The sequence below is a fragment of the Branchiostoma floridae genome, chromosome 5 (assembly GCF_000003815.2).
Source record: "Branchiostoma floridae strain S238N-H82 chromosome 5, Bfl_VNyyK, whole genome shotgun sequence".
NCBI classification, from domain to species: Eukaryota; Metazoa; Chordata; class Leptocardii; order Amphioxiformes; family Branchiostomatidae; genus Branchiostoma; species Branchiostoma floridae.
The window spans coordinates 1,334,150-1,352,774 of NC_049983.1; the positions used below are offsets into that span (position 1 = coordinate 1,334,150).

At 41.1% G+C, this 18,625-nt stretch overlaps 1 long non-coding RNA gene across 1 annotated transcript in view; it reads right to left on the minus strand.

The window, feature by feature from the left end:
- Positions 1–13,327: 13,327 nt before the first annotated feature.
- LOC118416932 overlaps positions 13,328–18,625 on the minus strand; it is a 6,753-nt gene continuing 1,455 nt past the window's right edge. Inside the window, exons 2-6 of the long non-coding RNA XR_004831286.1 lie at positions 18,170–18,223; positions 17,121–17,195; positions 16,800–16,886; positions 14,493–14,572; positions 13,328–14,071 (exon numbers count right to left, since the gene is read on the minus strand). This is a non-coding gene — a long non-coding RNA (uncharacterized LOC118416932). The remainder of the gene's footprint in view (positions 14,072–14,492; positions 14,573–16,799; positions 16,887–17,120; positions 17,196–18,169; positions 18,224–18,625) is intronic.

An 18,625-nucleotide genomic window follows, 5' to 3' on the forward strand; every position in this document is an offset into this window, starting at 1 on the left:
CATGCCAATTCTGAACGTTACATCCGTGGGACAGTAGCTGTGAAAGTGCTGATGCTTCACAATTGTGCGGTACGTTTATAAGGGCAATTATAAGGATCACAAGGTGAACAACAATCATGCTGGATAATATACTGTCATGTGTTGGATCCAACCCCTTCCATGGACAAAAACACAGTGAATGAAACAGTGGCTTAATATTGACCTACAAAGATTTGTGTTATTCTATTACATCTACTCCAATATCTGTTTACTATAACATCAAGCCTACGTCATCAGTAGATGAGCCATCAGCCTAGAGTACACCAATTAATTGTGTTTTGGTCTGTCAATGGAAATACCAGTTAGAAAGTCTGTCCAATAGTTGTTACGGAGTCTGCTGGGCACAACTTTGCCGCTGCTCTTGACTGGATGGTGATCTTGGTCCTGTGGTGACGCACCTGTCATTCATTAAAAATCATCTGTCACATCCTAAATGTTGAGTCTTTTAGGCTTCTTCAGTGGAAACCTTCATTGGATCTGTTGTAAATTAAAGGAAGATATTTGATTTTTCTTAAGAACATGAGAAATATTGAATGATTCGCAAACATGATTTTTTTTAATGACTGTAATAATTGGGAAAATGTTGACCGCGCCGATAAAAAAAGACAGTGCTCTATAGGGGTGGGTATCGGTACAGAAAATCCAGGTCCAGGTACTGTCCAGGTCCAGAGGATCAAGTCCAGGTCCGGAATTATCTGTGAAAACGTGTGAATGGGCGATATTCAAAACGATTCGACATTTTGCTACAAAGGATTCTGTTTGTTGGAATATCCGACGTCCATTTGCGTTCTAAAATCCTATCTTCATGTAAAAAAAAAACTAACTACCTCTGTTTTAAAAACCAAGTTTGGCTGTAAAAACTTTGGTAAAATTACTATCAACTCTCTTCTACTTCGCTCTTGTTATTTTCTTGGGACAATAAGCCCCCAAACACATGAATGCCTACCGATATAATCTGTGCGTTTTCGAATCAGTCAAACATCCTTTTTTTCAGGTCCGGTTTTTCTGGACAGGTCCAACAAGAAAAAAACGGTTTTGTACCTGGTGTGACAGCGATCTTGCCCCCCCCCCCCCCCGGGGGGAAATCACTAGCGATCTTGCCCTCCCCGGCTAGTGATCTTGTCCCCCTAGCTCGCCCTCCTTTAGCGATTTCGCCCCCCCCCCCCCAAAAAAAAACGGGTTTACATGACATTTTAGAAGTTGATTGGTATAAATCACAAAATGCAGTTTCAGAATGATATAAGTACACGAGTTTGATACATAACTTCATTCATAGTATCGATATTAACGTAATTACATGGTAATAAGGTAGTTGAACTTGTTTCAGACAAGGAGGGTTGGGTCCTTTGTATTCCCATTATTGCATATACCTGAGCCTTGACATAAGATGTATTTCATTGTATTCACCTGTCCTCAAGCAACCTACATACATGTATCTCCAATATGAAGTCTCTACCATGAAGTGACCACAAAAGAACTATGCAATGTCTTTATTAATTATGCAAATATTAGGTATTAATTGGAATAACGCACATTTTGGTATATGCACCTGGCCAAGGGATATCTTCACCTCCAACATGACTGTTTTTTCTAGTATTTAGGAAATGATGCATTTACCCGTGTTTCTTAAGACTGGTACTTTACCAGTGTTTGTGTAGCATTTAGCAACAGCTATATCAACTTGCGCGTAGATAGTGTTTATAATGAGAAACTATTATTCACGTGTGTTTTTGTTTGTGCTTTGGAAATGTTTCCAGCACAAGAAAGAAAACACTGTGACAAATTGAAAACATATAGCTGACGTATTCCGTACCATAGACGGTATTGATTTATACGTTTGCAGTAGCACTGTTTTTATGCCACCTCAGCTGCAAAAATTGTCTTTTTCATTTCAATGTTATGTTTGCACCGAACAATATAGTATCGACTTTCGAGGTATGACATCTTACGGTACGGTAATAAGGTGCCATATAGGTACCAGGTAACACACCATATACGTTACTCCCCAGGTGCAGTATAGTACCAGGTAGCGCACCTGTAATATGTAGTAACCAGCTGCTCTTGGGGGGGGGGGGGGGGCGAAAACGCTAAAGGGGTCGAAAACGCTGTCACACCGGTACACCGTACCGCTACGCACTCCTAGTGTTCTACATTTGAACCTTTCTGTCGAACAAGTCTGTCTTAAAGTTAAGACGTTAAAACTCTATGGCACCTTATTTCCAGTTTAACTAGTAGGTTTCATAGCATGAACGATATTGTCCTATCATAAACCATGGAAAGCCTTTAAAGATTTGTTTTACATATCTTATAGTTCTAAACTTAAAATGAAGATCATTAAATGTCATTGAGAGACTAAATTAACCATATGTTCGTACCTTCAAAATCGCAAACTGCTCCTAGGCCTAGGGAAACAAGTGTCTGTCCTTGTGCCAGGGAACCTCCAGAAATGACGCAGGCAAGAAAACAATATGTTCCACGCTTAATTGTCTGCCTGCAAGGGAAGCATTTCATCACGACTATGTTGTAACAGCTCCCGTAATGGCGCACTCGAGAAAAACAAGATGTTTAAAGGTTAATTGTCTGCTTTTGTTTGAGATTGCACTGGAGGAGTTTCATCGCTGGTATGTCAATCTTCTCTCTCGTGTCTTTGTCTGTTGTCAGGTAAGAATAAGTTAATAGTTCATGTTTCCATCTACTGCACAGAGAAAGCGCTCTCTGCCAAACTGTCTTTTCCAAATTTTATCTAACACGAGTTAGAAATTATTGATCAGACACTCCTAGTGATCTGTTGCGCTGGTCTCAATCATGATGTTTCAGACTTAGGCCTACGTCATATTTACAAACCGGGGCCCGGCCAGGCAACTTTCGGGAACGAAAAGTATGATATAAAAGACATGTGGACACTGAACCAAACATGTGTATATTATTTACGTATTCATTTCTATTTTTCGTTTTGATAAAAAAAAAGCCCGGTCGGGCTCCTTTAGCCTAAGGGAGACAAAATGCTGTTTTGGTCTTACTCGTGTATCCCAGAATGCTATTATACCTGGCAGCCTTAAATTCGGTTTTCTTTTTCTTTTTACATGTTGTTGTGAGGGGATGGATTCTCTCCGTGTATTCAATGAGGATTGTATATTATCTTTCCAATTTTTTGGTATTGCCGCTTTTATAGAATTGAAAATCATTATTTGTCTTGAATCCATGGTCAAAACCATATAAATTGTGTAGGTCTTTGTTTGTAAGAAAAGATCCATCCTCGTACAAAAAATCGTTCAGATAGATAATTGTAATATATTGGTGCATTCTTTACTAAAATAAATCTATTATTCCACAAAACTTGCGAACATATTTGTGTGTTTTGGGTTCATATTCCATCACTTCTTCCCATGCAACTAAAACATCTTTGTAAAATGGGGGCATGTCGTTAAGATTTAACTGAGAAGTAGCGTAATTGCATCGGAACAACAAGAAGCCTCCCCATCTTGCAAACAGTGCTCTTTTTCTTTTGATGGGTCCATGACAAATCTTTTAATCCATTTGGCTTTTAAGGCCTTGTTCATTACATTAAAATCGATCATTTTAAGTCCACCTTGACATTTTTTGCCAATCAGAGTTTTCATTTTTACTTTTGGAGGTTTCTCTCGCCAGATATACTTGAATATGTATTCGTTTACTTGTTTCACAAATTGGGGAGGGACATGCATGATTGAGCAAATATAGATCAACTTAGAGATGCCGATGGTCTTCACAATCAATATTCGACCAATCAATGTCAAGTTTCGTTGTTTCCATATGTTGCACGCTTGTACCATTTTTGTATAATTCTTATCAAGGTCTTCTTTATAACATCTATGTTTGTCATGGTCAAAGTGCGCGCCCAGTGCTTTAACGGGACCATCGGTATCAGGACAGTTCGGCACATGGACACTTCGGCCCGGACATTTCGGCCCCAAGTCCAGGACACTTCGGCCCCAGGCCGAGGACATTTCGGCCCAGGCTCAGAGACACTTCGGCCCCGCTACTTCTTATGCGTGTGGGCATGCTATGCAATGTACAAATTAATCGAAAAGCTATGTGAAACGCAACGATGAAACATATTGAGCATTATGTCTTGTAACAAATAAATAAGCCGTGAAACATAGCAATCACACTTAACTACCACAGTTATATCTGAAACACTATATAATATGCTGTACAAGTAAAATCATGCGTCCTAAAATTATACGTTATTTAGTCAACTCGGGCTACGTGTTAGATAACTATCGTGGACTGGACCCGGGGCCGAAGTGTCCTCGGCTTGGGGCCGAAATGTCCTGATTGACGGGGGGCCGAAGTGTCCATGTGCCGAAGTGTCCGACATTCGGACCATCAGGCCAACGGATAGGGAGTGGCTTATCTTGTCTATCTCTGTTTGAGCCTATCCACATAGCTTCAGTTTTTCCATAATTTAGATCAAGACCACTACAATCCTTAAAGAGGTTCAACGTTTCTAACAGTTTCAGTGCAGAGGGTATATCTAGTAATAGTGATGTCATGTCGTCTGCGTACATTGAAAGTTTTTGTATTCTTCCATACACTTGTAAACCTTTGATGTTCATCTGCTCTAACTGCTGAAGCTAACATTTCAATACAGATTATAAACAAGCTAGATGACAGTGGATCCCCCTGCCTTACACCTCTATGAACACTAAACCATGGAGATACATAGCCATTATTAAGCACACAGCTTGTTATATCAGTGTCTAGCAATTTAACCCATTTGACCATGTTGTGTCCAAAGTTTACAGTTTCTAGTACTTTTAGTATGAAGGAGTGTTCGATACTATCATAAGCTTTTTTGAAGTCCAGAAACATCAACAATCCCGCTTTCTTCTTTTTATCGTAATAATCTATTGTGTCATAAATACGCCTGATGTTTGTCCCTATATATCTCTGTTTAACAAATCCTGTTTTTTCTTCGTGTATTAGGAAAGGGAGTAAACGTTCAATTCGTAGTGTAAGTGCTTTGACATATTACCTAGAATTCCTGTCGCCACCCCATACAAGTACCGTTTTCACTTACAAGAGGTTAACGGTGGTCACCGTGATGCAGTTAGAAGTGAGCTATGAGACGTCTCCTGTCTCCTGAGAGAGACCGGTAACCACTTACAAGTGGCTCAGAGAGATGAGTCTCCGTCTCCGTCCTGTACAATGATACTGTAATACCACGCACAGATACTCGCGAGACTTCGTTGACGGTACGAGATTTAGGGGCTGCGGAAATTTTCAGGTGAGTATCGATTGTTGCCTCGTTTGACGGCCAGCAGCTGATCAAGTCGACCGATTTCATGGCGAGGTAAGCACCTGTTATCCATTTACTAATCATTTTGAGGTTAATAGTCACTGCAACCCTCACTCGTTTGCCTTGTGAGTTTTTTTGTGACAATGTAACAGTGGTGTTTAAGTACTGCCTATCGTCCTTGCCCAAACGCACTAGTGCTTTTGTGGCGACGGTGATAGCGTTCGTGATTTGTGATCTGCCGACCCCGGTTCGATTCCGGGTAGGGGGCATGTTGTTTCTTTCTGTTCTTACTCGCCCCTCTGAATTTCTACAATGGTTCCCACGCCGGCCCTGTGAGTAACAGGCTAGTATGTGCCACACAGGGATGTCGAACTCGGAGATTCGAGGACGAATCTTGAAGAAAAGGGGGAGTAGTGTAACAGTGGTGTTTAAGTACTGCCTATCGTCCTTGCCCAAACGCACTAGTGCTTTTGTGGCGACGGTGATAGCGTTCGTGATTTGTGATCTGCCGACCCCGGTTCGATTCCGGGTAGGGGGCATGTTGTTTCTTTCTGTTCTTACTCGCCCCTCTGAATTTCTACAATGGTTCCCACGCAGGCCCTGTGAGTAACAGGCTAGTATGTGCCACACAGGGATGTCGAACTCGGAGATTCGAGGACGAATCTTGAAGAAAAGGGGGAGTAGTGTAACAGTGGTGTTTAAGTACTGCCTATCGTCCTTGCCCAAACGCACTAGTGCTTTTGTGGCGACGGTGATAGCGTTCGTGATTTGTGATCTGCCGACCCCGGTTCGATTCCGGGTAGGGGGCATGTTGTTTCTTTCTGTTCTTACTCGCCCCTCTGAATTTCTACAACAAGGTGTGCGCGCTTCGGCCAGGCGCGGGTGAAGGGGGAGGGGGGTGGTACACACCACCGCCAGTAGAAAACAATAACAAGAAAACAATAATATTGTACATGTGATTGTGCTGATCGCAAGAATAGCCCACTGCTGTTGTTACTGGCCTGTTATAGCTGTCATTAAGCCCATGCATTTACAGTATTCAAATCAATTCACCTCAAACATGTACTAGTAGTAAGACCATGAGTCGGATATACGATCGTTTCGATTCAAATTATTATCTCGATTTTGAGCTGTTCACTTTCAGAATCAGAAATCAACCTGAATATACCAGAGAAATTGACACTCGTGTAGCATGTGGCAAGAGTATAGAGTACAAATGTATGTGGCATGACCATGAGAACATTTCCAAATCATAATGTCTCCTTGTGTATATCCAGCAATTGAATGAATGGTCACAGATACAACCTTTGTCATTTTATTATAATCCACATATAGCTGAATTGTCTCCAAAGTTTCTTGTCTCTCTCAAGTGTCATTGCATTTTCCCAAGGGTAGTCAGCTGTTTTGGAAATGTCAGGAATCTCTTTGTACAAACTATAATTCTTTTTATCAATAATGCCTCAATATCTACGATATCCTCTGACAGACACGAGTGAAAAACAAATGAATTTGTTTTCCAGGTTGGAATCCACCCTGAAGCCTATTGAAGACATACACGAGATCACAAGATGGCGGCAGAGTGACCTAGAATGGACCAATCCTGAAGCCCGGCCCCTGTTCGATCATGTTCTATTTCGAACACCTCCGTCAAAAACAGCTCTTGTCGGATAGAACTGTTCGCCACCACTATTTAGCTGATAATAACGACTGACTTCGGTTTAGCTTTTTTTCACCCTGACCTCCTCTCAGACCGGGCTGAAAAAAAATGCGCTGACTTCTTTGTTGAAGGTTACATCCACTGAGTACAGTCATCTGAGGAGATGGCTGATATAGTTGTGGTAAGGGCTTTAATTTCAATCAAAGTGGAAGCGGGAGGCCACGCATATCATTATCTTGTTCGTGGGCAGAAGTGTCCGGTTTCTGACATACAGTCAATGCACATGAAAACCAGGGTACATCTATTTGTTACTGGGTTTTTACTGCGTTTGCTGCATGCAACAGCGACATGCTCATGATAAAAGCGAAATCAAGAAGAAAGCAGCTCAGGCACTCATGGAGAGGGAGCTTGTACTACGCACCAACTAATGGGACACTTCTACAAAGTCTGCCAGTGCAGAGTCCCGTGTCTTATACATACCCTGCTCTACATGTGCATCCTGCCCACCAACAATGTAAAGCTAATTGCAGTGGCTCTCCCTCCCACAGTACCTATACACGGTGGGTTTAGTCTTCAACAAAGAATAGCATAGCATTTTTCTTTGGCCATTTCTGTTCAATGATGATGATTTCTGTTTAACTGGGTATTCGAATTAGAATAGGGGTTGCATCTTGTTCTATTTGTTCAATATGACGTTCGATCGGGATTGGTCCATCCCTTGCGAAACTGAATGACCTCGACGTTGAGGAAAGAAAGCAATACCTTTCAATAATACAACGTGTGTCATGCCAAAGGTCATTTTTTATCTAACTAAAGTAAAGGGACGTTATTACATTTATTGGTGTCAATAATCCTACATGTTCTGGAAATGTTTTGTAACATCTAGTACTTTGGAAAGGTTTTAGTAGCTTACTAATAGAAATGTTTTTTTATCAAGACAGATGCCATTTTGATATTAGTGTTGTTGAGATCTTTTTTCACAGGAATCAAAGGATGTATATATGACATATACATGCTTTAAAAAGCATGTATATGTCATATATACATCCTTTGATTCCTGTGTTTGTAGATATTTCCAAAGCATAGTAAGCATGCCTGTTTATTATAGTCTTACTGTATTTATAACTTCCAGTGCATACCGTATGCTTGGTAGTGTTGTTTGTGTATTCAGGTGAGCTTTTAGAATGCAGACATGAATGAACTGATGCATATGACTTTGGACAGGTGTTTGAGTAAGTGTACATGTAAATTTTCTCCTGGTAGGAAGCAGGAGATGGTGCTGTTTATGCAAGTCACACCTGTCTAGAATGATCAGACCACTGGCTTTAGTTGTTCACACTGAAGAACCACATGCTTGTAGAAAAAGATGAAATTGTTAGAAATCTTTGGGCAAAATGGGTTCGGATACAGTCGAATCCGGGCCAATACTTTGCCGTATCCTTAAGGGATGCGATCAGATAAGGGCATCTGATGCGATTGGTTATGGAGCTAAAATCTGACATTCGCCAGTTTCCGTACTTGTTTGGATATGGAAAAAATACGAAATACGTATCTTTTGCAGCTGCGATAGGGATTTCATATCCTTGCTGTGAAATACACTTAAATGTCTGTAATTTTCCGTATCCTAACCAACACGCAAATCCCAACATTTGCCTGCGAATGCGCAGATACGAAAGGATTTTCCACCTTAACCGAATCAGAAATCTGTATCACCCTGTATTTGCAATGTATACGCAGATACGAAATTCAGAATTTTTGGATCCTAACCAAATTCAATAAAAATAAAAATTGTAAAATGGTTGGGGTAAAGGTAACGGCTAATCCAAAACATAAAAAAAAGCTTGAAAAAAGTACAAAAACACTATTATTGTACAGTTACATTTTATTTGGGGCATGAATGAATTGAATTGTAAAACAATTGTTTGAATAATTTTCATCCAAAAATGTATATTTTGCACTTGTAGCTCTTGTTCAAAGCCCGATGATCTCAAATTTGGTATTGGGACAGCCGTTAAATGTACACAAGAACAGAGCTTCTTGAATTGTCCAATTGCATCACAATAACATTGTGCTCATTCCTGACTTTTGTGTTGAGTAATACTCTGCATTACCATGGATGGTTTGGAAAAATCCATTTTAGGGTGAGGCATTTTGGAAGTATGTAATTCTGCAAGGGACAATCTTCAGAGTAAGTTCATGTTCCAATGGGTAGTAGAAAAGGACGTGAGAGAAATCCAAGTGTAAATTGTGCTGCGTGGTGTAGGAATGTGGAATAGAGACTGTATGGTTTGGACTCATAGGTTTTTATACAGATTCTGTGATGTCGGATCTATTCGTATCGAGCAACTGCTTAACCTGTCTCGGTGCTTCACCATACTATTGTTGCTGAGTAATTTTAACATACATGTAATTGCCCAAGATAGTAATAAGAGAAAAGAAAATCTGAATAAACAGCTGTCACAGTAACCCCACTAAGAGTCCATGCATACCCCAAAAGAAGTCTATTGCAAAAAAGAACTTATACCTATAGGTGAAACATTATAGTCTGTTGGGGGGGGGGGGGGCATGTGAGAGAAATCCATGTGTAAACTGTGCTAAGTGGTGTAGGAATATGGAATTAAAACTATGAGTTATCTGTATGTAGCAAAATTTATTGATTTTAATTTCTCTAGTTATTTAGCCAGGGTGTCCCCAAATTCTCAGTGGAAAACACTACTTTACAGTCCAGGGCCCTGGAATGAATTGGATGGTCACACATACAGGACTGCTGGTCAGTTTGGATCATTCAACACACGACTTGCACACTTCCCATAATTCACAAGGCCAGGGATACGGATATAGTGACCAGTGAGGTCATCGGGGGAAACCAACAACAGCTACAGTGGTTACGTGCTGGCTACTTTAGCTGGTTTTACCCTGGTTTTAAAATTCACAGCGCCAGGGTTACGGATATGGATGTTACCACCATTGTCCAGGGTGCGAAACCAGGGTAAAACCAGCTAAAACCTTTCGTACGACGGCGGCAAAGCATATAAACTAATGAGTTGTATGACAAATATAGTACTACTATTATTAGCCTAGTATTTTACAAGTTTTGTAGTCAGAAGTATAAAGTAGCCAGCACGTAACCACTGTAGCTGTTGTTGGTTTCCCCCAATGACCTCACGGGTCACTTTATCCGTATCCCTGGCGCTGTGAATTATGGGAAGTGTGCAAGTCGTGTATCCTCAAGAGGTGTGTTGCATCCTCCTTGATCAATTTGAATCAATCCCAACTTCACATTCAGGATAATCTATTCCAATTGATTCAAATTGGCCATTGAAGACCAAGGTTGTACTATATAAAATCACCCAATGAATTTGGCTAATGCAAACCAATGAATTCGGCTAATGTAAACTACCAGCCCTCAGTCTGGTCCCAACCACCATGGTGTTCACATCAGTGGAGGCAGGCTTATAAGTTATACAGATTAGCAAGTATTGGAGTTATTCTTCAAAACAGTTTTCGAAATGCATATAAGCCAGTAGTTTTGACCAGATAAGGATTTGAAGTATGACTACACACAATTCAGAGTAGCTTCATAAGTCAGCCTCCAAAATCATACAGAAAAGCTCATGGTCTGACTCGATTTGACTCAAACAGAAGTACACAATGTCTAAGCATGACCCAATTGTAAGTTTGGCGACGAAGAATGCGTCATGGACATTCTCCTGTGCAGGGCAACCAGTAGGAAACCATGAGTGCTGACAAATATGTCACTCCCTTTTGGGGTCCATAACCATGATGTAGATCTCCATTGGTGAAATCATATGATTGTTCTGCTACCTTAATGCGAATCGATTACTTTGCAGAGTGGGAACACATTCCAAAAAGTATTCATCAGCATAAAGTGTATCATAAGATACTAAAACACCCAGAGATAAGACCATTTTTTTTTCAAACGAGTTTGCTCAGTGTAAGGCCATCGACCACTGAACTATGCTCACTGTAGGCTGTGTAGCAGCATCTCTTCTCCCTAAGTTAGAAACATTGTCGAGCTAGTTTGACTCACTGACTCAATAGGCGAAGCAGAGGTTACGAGTTGCTTGTGAAATTCCCTTCCCCATTCTAACCAGAATGGTTTGATCCACTCCCACCTGGAGTTATGTGTTTTGACTAATTTGCTTCAGATGTTGATATAGTAAATGTGTATAATCGTTCTTGGTTTAGGGTGGGTACAGAAAATTAAGGTACAGGTATGGTTCAGGTCTAGAGGATCAGGTAGAGGTCCGCACCTATGTGTGAAAACTGATGAATGGGCGACTCAAAACAGTGGTCCATTTTTGCAACAAAAGATTCTATTTGGACGTTCATATGCATTTAAAAAAAAATTCTATCTGTATGTCAACAACACTAACTGCCTTTGTTTTAGACCAAGTTTGACTGTAGAAGCTCGGTAAAAATGACTATCAAAATTCAACTCTCTACTTCACTGTCGTTCTTTTCTTGGATCTGTAAGCCCCCAAACACGTGAACGTCTGCCGATATAATCTGTTTATTTCGAATCGGTCCAACATCCAGTCCACTAATTTTTCAGGTCTGTTTTTTCTGAATCGGTCCAACATCCGGTCAACTGATTTTTTCAGGTCTGTTTTTTCTGGACCGGTCTAACGTTAACAAGCAAAAGACGTTTTTTGTACCCACCCCTATTCTTGGTGAGTGAAAAGTAAGATACCAATTGAATTTTTTTCTTATGGTGTTATGCTGTTAGATCATAATGTTATTATGGTTTCTTGCAACTTCTTGCCCGACAGCTAATTGCAATTATTATTATTTGATTTACAATAATAGGTGAAGAACAATATAGCCATTGTGTCACCTCTATAGTCTGAAAACCTCAACTCTATATTCTTTCAGGAGAACACATCGATGTTTCAAAGGTGTGAATTCGATCCCAGGGTCGGCTGGAAAGGTTCAAGTAAAAAGGGAATCCTGTGTTTGAGGAGGTGCCTAGAGCACGACGTTAACAGCCTTATTACTCAGATTGGGTATCTACTGGCTGCAATAATACACCAAGGTGAATGAATGAGACAGTGAAAGACAAAGGATCCCACTTTAACTGTAACGTTACATGGATTCCTTGGCAGAAAGTAGTTTTTCACTTGAGACCCAATTGCTATATAGTGGGCACAGGGGCGTGGAGTGTTGCCCATTTGGTATTTTTGGTACGAAGATGTCTAGGTGGTATAACGTCACATTACTAATACTACAACATTCAAAGCCGCCCCCCCCCCCCCACACACACACACTTCGCCCCCCTCCCCATACAGTACCATTAGCAGTTCAGTTCTGTGCGCAGTTGTTAAACAAGAAACCTCCAGATTCTATCAACAACGTCCGCTACTAAAAAATGTATGGCGAATTATGTCACGGTCGCTGGGAAATGATGTAAGGTTACACAGCGGTAAAGGTTTAACGTTATACGTTTACCGGTCGAACCAACCCTGGACCCGTCTCAAAGCTGCGATCATCTGCCGACGGCCGACTAGGGTTTGAAGAAAGGGCATATCTGCACTGTTTGCTAAACCTTAGCCTTTGACAGTGCCAAGACATGTAGAAACAATACACCCAACTCACTTTCTGGTTATATTCTTGTCCAAAATAACGTAAAACTACACTTTTCCTTGCATATTCCTAGGGTGTACGGCAATTTTGGGCCACTGGTCGTCCAGGTCAACACATTAGCGAGGTGACCCATGAACCCAAGAATGACCCAATATACTTGGTTACCCATCGCAAAACACAACACATGGAGTCTGACACACTCATCTCTCTGAGCCACTTGTAAGTGGTTACCGGTCTCTCTCAGGAGCCAGGAGACGTCTCATAGCTCACTTATAAGTGCATCACGGTGACCACCGTTAACCTCTTGTAAGTGAAAACGGTACTTGTATGGGGTGCTGTCGCCGCACATGCGTCCTGACTAATGTGAGAAGGCTTATAGTCCATTGATTTTCTTTATTTTCTTATTTTCATCGGCAGCCCCCCCTCCCCCTTTATTTATGCCATCCTCACGTATACGTCCAGGGCTATAAAAGATAATGTTATTGCGGTCTATCTTCCACAGAAATGGCCTTAGTCTTTCAAGATCGGTATCAAGAAATCTCTGCCATTAGACAATGTACACATGAAATTGCATACATGTATTAGTTTTGGCATGCATGTCTTATCTACTGCATAGTTACATTTTATCCGAATAGACAGAAAAAAAATGTCAATAGAGTTCCCTAGTGCGTCGTGGTCTTAGTTGGTAGTTTTTATAACATGCGTTTATAATTGGTCAAGAAAAGAAGTGGGATGACAACAATTTTTTTTAGCAGTAAAGCTTTATTTGACCTGAATTTCTGTATAGTCTCTAACAAGAACAGGTGATACCGACTTTATACCTCAAGACCCAAGACACCAAGAAAAAACTCGAAAATGCATGGCACAAACTAGCCTCTGGATCGGATACCATGTGGAGTATAGGACTGAACAATAAGCATTTCGGTTTTTTAACAAGAGCAAGATACAGTATAGCTACAAATACGTCTTCATAGTACTTTTTCAAAATTTGAAATAAAGCATAATACTACAGTGTTACCATATTGTCGATTTATGAATTAAGATAAACATGAAAGTGTCAAAAATAGAAGACGTTTACACTTGTCACAAAAATGAAATCGATACATCTTCATTGATATAACATGCATTCTCATAATTCCACCAGGTGTCATTATACCGCCATCTCAAAAAACGTTCATATAGAGGTCTTCGCAAGATTGTCTTCAACACCGAATGTTAAATATCTTCAATGTAATAGAATTCAGATATTTAGGTGTTGAAGACAATCTTGAGAAGGCTTCTATAACAAGGTTTTTTGAGGTGGCGGTATAATGACACCTGGCGAAATTATGAGAATGTATGTAACTTGTAAGCCTGATTTAAAACTGTAGCTATGCAAAGCAGTCTGTACCTGGAATATATCAGTTTACAACTTATTTGTTAGAACGAACTAAAACTAGCGTGTTAGTGTCGGCCACACTGGTTCTACGCTTGTGCTGCTTTCATTGAGACTGTGGAAAGAAAAGAACAAGAGAAAACTTAATAATTTGTACAAGATGTTCCGTTCTCAAGGACTGTTCAGCTGTTTACCCTATAGTCTTCAACGTGCTTTCCTTATTCAAATTTCAATGTATTGAATTTTCAAAACCTCGTAAGTCTAAGTCATTGCCAAAAGAGAAACGCCAAACTCTTGTTTTGAACAGAAAATCAAACATAACAAGATTGATTAGAAAAAAATCTTTAAACATTTTGCCGTTTGGTGATGATTGGACAACCTATAAACCGCATAAAGAAACATCAAACGATTGTGCATGTGAATATCATGAAGTAAATTATAGCTACACGTAATATATATAGAGTACACTGTAGTCTTCTTTTATTAGATATAAGTTTATCAATGTATTTCTGTATTAAGTACTTGTCAACACGCACCGCTTTGTCACTCTACTTATGCAGCTTTCGTCCCATCTGGGCTTTCATTTTCCCCAGTATCTTCGCCACTTCGCGGGCCACTGTAACGAAAATGGAACGGCTTTAATACCCATTCAATACAAATCCGCATTCGATTCGAGAAGTTACATTATCACACTGTGTTATGTTCAAACAAGGAGCTTTCATCAAAGATTATGAAGGCTCCTTGGTTTATGTTTTGTAAATCTCTACCCCTTGGACGGTGCTGGAGTACGAGCAGTAACGTGTTCAATTTTATCGAGAAATGCACATTTCGTGACAAATAAAAAAGCATCAACACAACACCAGCAAAACAAAAAGTTACTAATCAAAATATAGTATAGAAACTTAACTCAGTCTGAGCAATCGGTACCAGGAGAGAATGTCGATATACTAATTTGGTAAATGTAAACTTCTTTTACGATCTTAGCTGAAATGCGTCAGCGGTCTTCGGACAATATTGCCGACACCCGCGGCGCTGTCCAGCCCCTGTATTATTCACCAATTATCAACAAATACGTGAAAATGACGACTAACAAGTCCCATGCAAATTTCTAAAAGTTAAGACTGCTCATTAACGAACAAAATATTTCGTCGTCGAAATGCCCGACGAAGGGGCGGGGCAGTCGGAATAAAGCCTTTTGTTTGGAGTCAGCGGGGTTGCCGGGAGTAAACGCGTTTACAGACGACACGAGATTTTTTAATTAGATAGCTACACGCGTTAACAGCTCATTAGTACACGAGATTCAATCGCGATTTAATCGAGATTTGCACGACTTTTAATCGCGATTTGCACGACTTTTAATCGCGATTTGCACGACTTTTAATCGAGATTAAATCGCGTGTAAAACGCGTCGGACCGGAATATAAACGTAGGCGATACTGAATGTATATTGTTAGCCAATATCTATTGGAGAATTTGTATGCACGTAACGAGTCTGAGATCTGTGATGCATATGATTCTACCAGATGATCCTACTTTTCCAACAAAATTAGTAGTCCAACCAATGCGGCAGCCAGTGCTGTTTCTTTAGACGTTTTTGTTTTCCATTTCCATTTTACAGTACGAATCGAGTGGAACAATTCGGACAAATGTCACGGACTTTCCAAACAACGCGTGCGGCTGGTCTGAAGAGAACCAAAATGATCATCGACTATCATAATTCCAGCAGGTGCCATAATACCGCCACCTCAAAAAATGATGGTGTTCCCAAGATTGTCTTGAACACAGAATGTTAAATGCCCTAAATGTAATACAATTTAAATATTTACGTGTTGAATACAATCTAGAGAAGGCCTCCATAACAACGTTTTTGGAGGTGGCGGTATAATGGCACCTGGTGGAATTATGCGAATGTGTGTTACCTTCTATCTGGTTGAAGAATGCTACGGAATACATTCATGCCGAACAATGAAAGAGTACTGACTCAATCACTCGCACGGTGCATGAACAACTCCATTGCGTACATGTCGGTCGTGAGAGAAGATCATTAGAAAATCCCTACACCGTAATAAAACTTTGTAATTTTTTTTGTCTTTAATTATATGTGATCTCTAGATTTGAATCTCGACTATCCACAATGATCTTAGGATAAGAAGATAAGGCAATATACTTAAAAACATGTACAGGTTGAACCACTACACACTCAGATAGTAGCCATGCCCTGGGGAAAGCCTGCTGCCCGCAGGGTACTACCAAAGAACTGGGTCCCAGAGGGCCCCAGAAAAGCTAAGGGCACAACCCGCCGTACGTGCAATTTGTCCGTACGTTTTTTTGGGAGGCCACGTCCGCCAAGTATTTCCGATCTGTAAACGTTCAGGCTGTACAGGGCAGGCGCGTCGCCCGTATTGGCACGTACGCGGTGGGGGCGAATCCGCAGCCCGATGGCACACACAGTTTTGCCTGCACGTAAAGTTTTACGGCGTGTCTGCATGCTCCAAACTCCTTCGGATTCCCTCCGAGTTCGTACGGGACCACTTACGGTTCCCAAAAGACTGCACACGTTATGGCACGTAGACAGCACGTATCGGTTGTGCCCTTAGCTAAAAGCGCGTTTGTCTAACTATCTGTCTATGTAAAGCAAAAAGTCGCGGAAGGAGTGTCAGAAATGAAGCCCAAGACGCGGATAAGCGACAATTTAAGGGGTTAGATTTGATTTTAAGAATTATCATATTTGGCCCAGGTGCGTCACAAGTTATGGTGTCTTGTTCTTGAAAGGAGAAAGACCTACTGAAGGCCCCGAGTAAGACGTGACTCACTGTCTACAAATATGATTGTGCAGGACGAACCTTTCTTTCTCTGTGAAGCATCCATGTTGCTGGCTCTTTTTTTGACCAGACCTAGAGCCTTTTTAGCCTGCTCACGAAACCCAGGATCTGTATTATAGAGTAACAAAATAACGTCAACATATCACATTGATAAAGCATGCTTCCTCGTTCACAAACTTTGACCAGATCTGATATTTAGGCTCACAAGAAAATATAGCAATTGATACCATGAATTAGACAAGTAATGTGACGTGTGAAAGAGGTTGAGTACTGCCAGGCTGAAAGACCAAGCAAGCCGCTCTGTGACTCCAGATTGACAAGACGATGTGTTCGCCGACTTACTATTGACCAGCTGATGGTTTGCCTTCACTCTCTTTTCAAGGGACTCCAGCTCATGCAGGGCCTTCTCCCCGACCGCTGTCGAAAAACAAAACAAAACACAACAACAACAAACAATGTTTGAAAGTCTCTTTCAATGCTGTTTTTATTCGTAGAATCAAAACCGATTTGTCTTTGATCGTTAATGCAAAGCAGAGTCGGTACTACAATCAAATCTATTGTCTACAACTCGTCAAGAGACTGATGGTGGCTGGGAGTGGTCGCGGTAGACAACGTCTTAATTACAATGTGAATTTGGACGGGACTATTTAAGTGTGGCCTATTACTGAAAATGGTAAGAAAGTTGGTTATGTCAATTGGTAGGCCAGCTAGGTTTGACTGGACTCCATACAATATCACACTAGTTAGACCATTATTGGAATTCGCCAGTCCCGGTTGGGACCCCTATACGGCGAAAGACATAATGAAGCTCGAATCAGTTCAGCGGAGAGCCGCCCGTTGGGTGTCAGGCAGGTACCGACAAACCTCCAGTGTTAGCGAAATGCTCCACGACCTCGAGTGGCCATCGCTCCAAGAGAGGAGAAGGAAGGCCAGACTCGTCACCTTTTTTTAAGTTCCACACGGGTGAGCTAGCTATAAATTGCAAGACAAGTCCCACTCCCGCATCACAAGCTAGAAGTTCCCGCTTGACCCAACCCGCGGCCTACAAGGTCCCCGCAAGTCGAACACAATATAGAGATACATGTAACACCTTTTCCCCACGTACAATCAAAGATTGGAAGAACCTCCCGGCAGAGGCAGCATTATCGCCATCCCTGTCAGCTTTCAAATCAAAAATCTAATCCCCCTCGGTTTGCGCAGTAGACTTCTCCGTATAAGTAAGGCAGCAGAATCCTCAACAAGATGGGGGCGGCAGTCAGACCGAAAGAAGAAGAAGCGATGTGCATTACGAGGAAAGTGACTGAGTCACTGGGTTATACTGGACTGGGTTAGACGGTAGACAACAATGGTTATATCGACAATTCAGATGTACTTTTATAATGGCAACTGACCGTGGGGATGAGCCTTGGCTGCTTTCTCGATCGACCTTTTCTGGACTCCTGGATCTGTACGGGAAAGTAGTGGCTATGTGATGAAAGTTTTCAAAATCACTTTTACCGTTGTTCATACCTAGTCTCGGTAGACGTTTCTATCGAGAATGTCCTTATATCCAAAAGTTCAGAGTTTTAGAATTACTACAAAAGAGCAGGGCGTCGCTTATGATAAACTGAGTTCGTACTTGTCGTCTTAATACCCCCTCACATGTAGCGAAAATTGATCGGACGACGAGTCTGCGAGCTCTAAATTACGAGGAGGCATGACCCTGATTTTTTCTCTCTTTTTCTTCTTCCCTCTTTCCCTTCCTCTTCTTCGTTTCCTCTTCTTTTCTCCACCATTTTTCTTTTTGTCTTTCTTTCTCCGTCGTTTCTATCTTTCTGTTCCATCATATTTTACTTTTTTCCACTCTT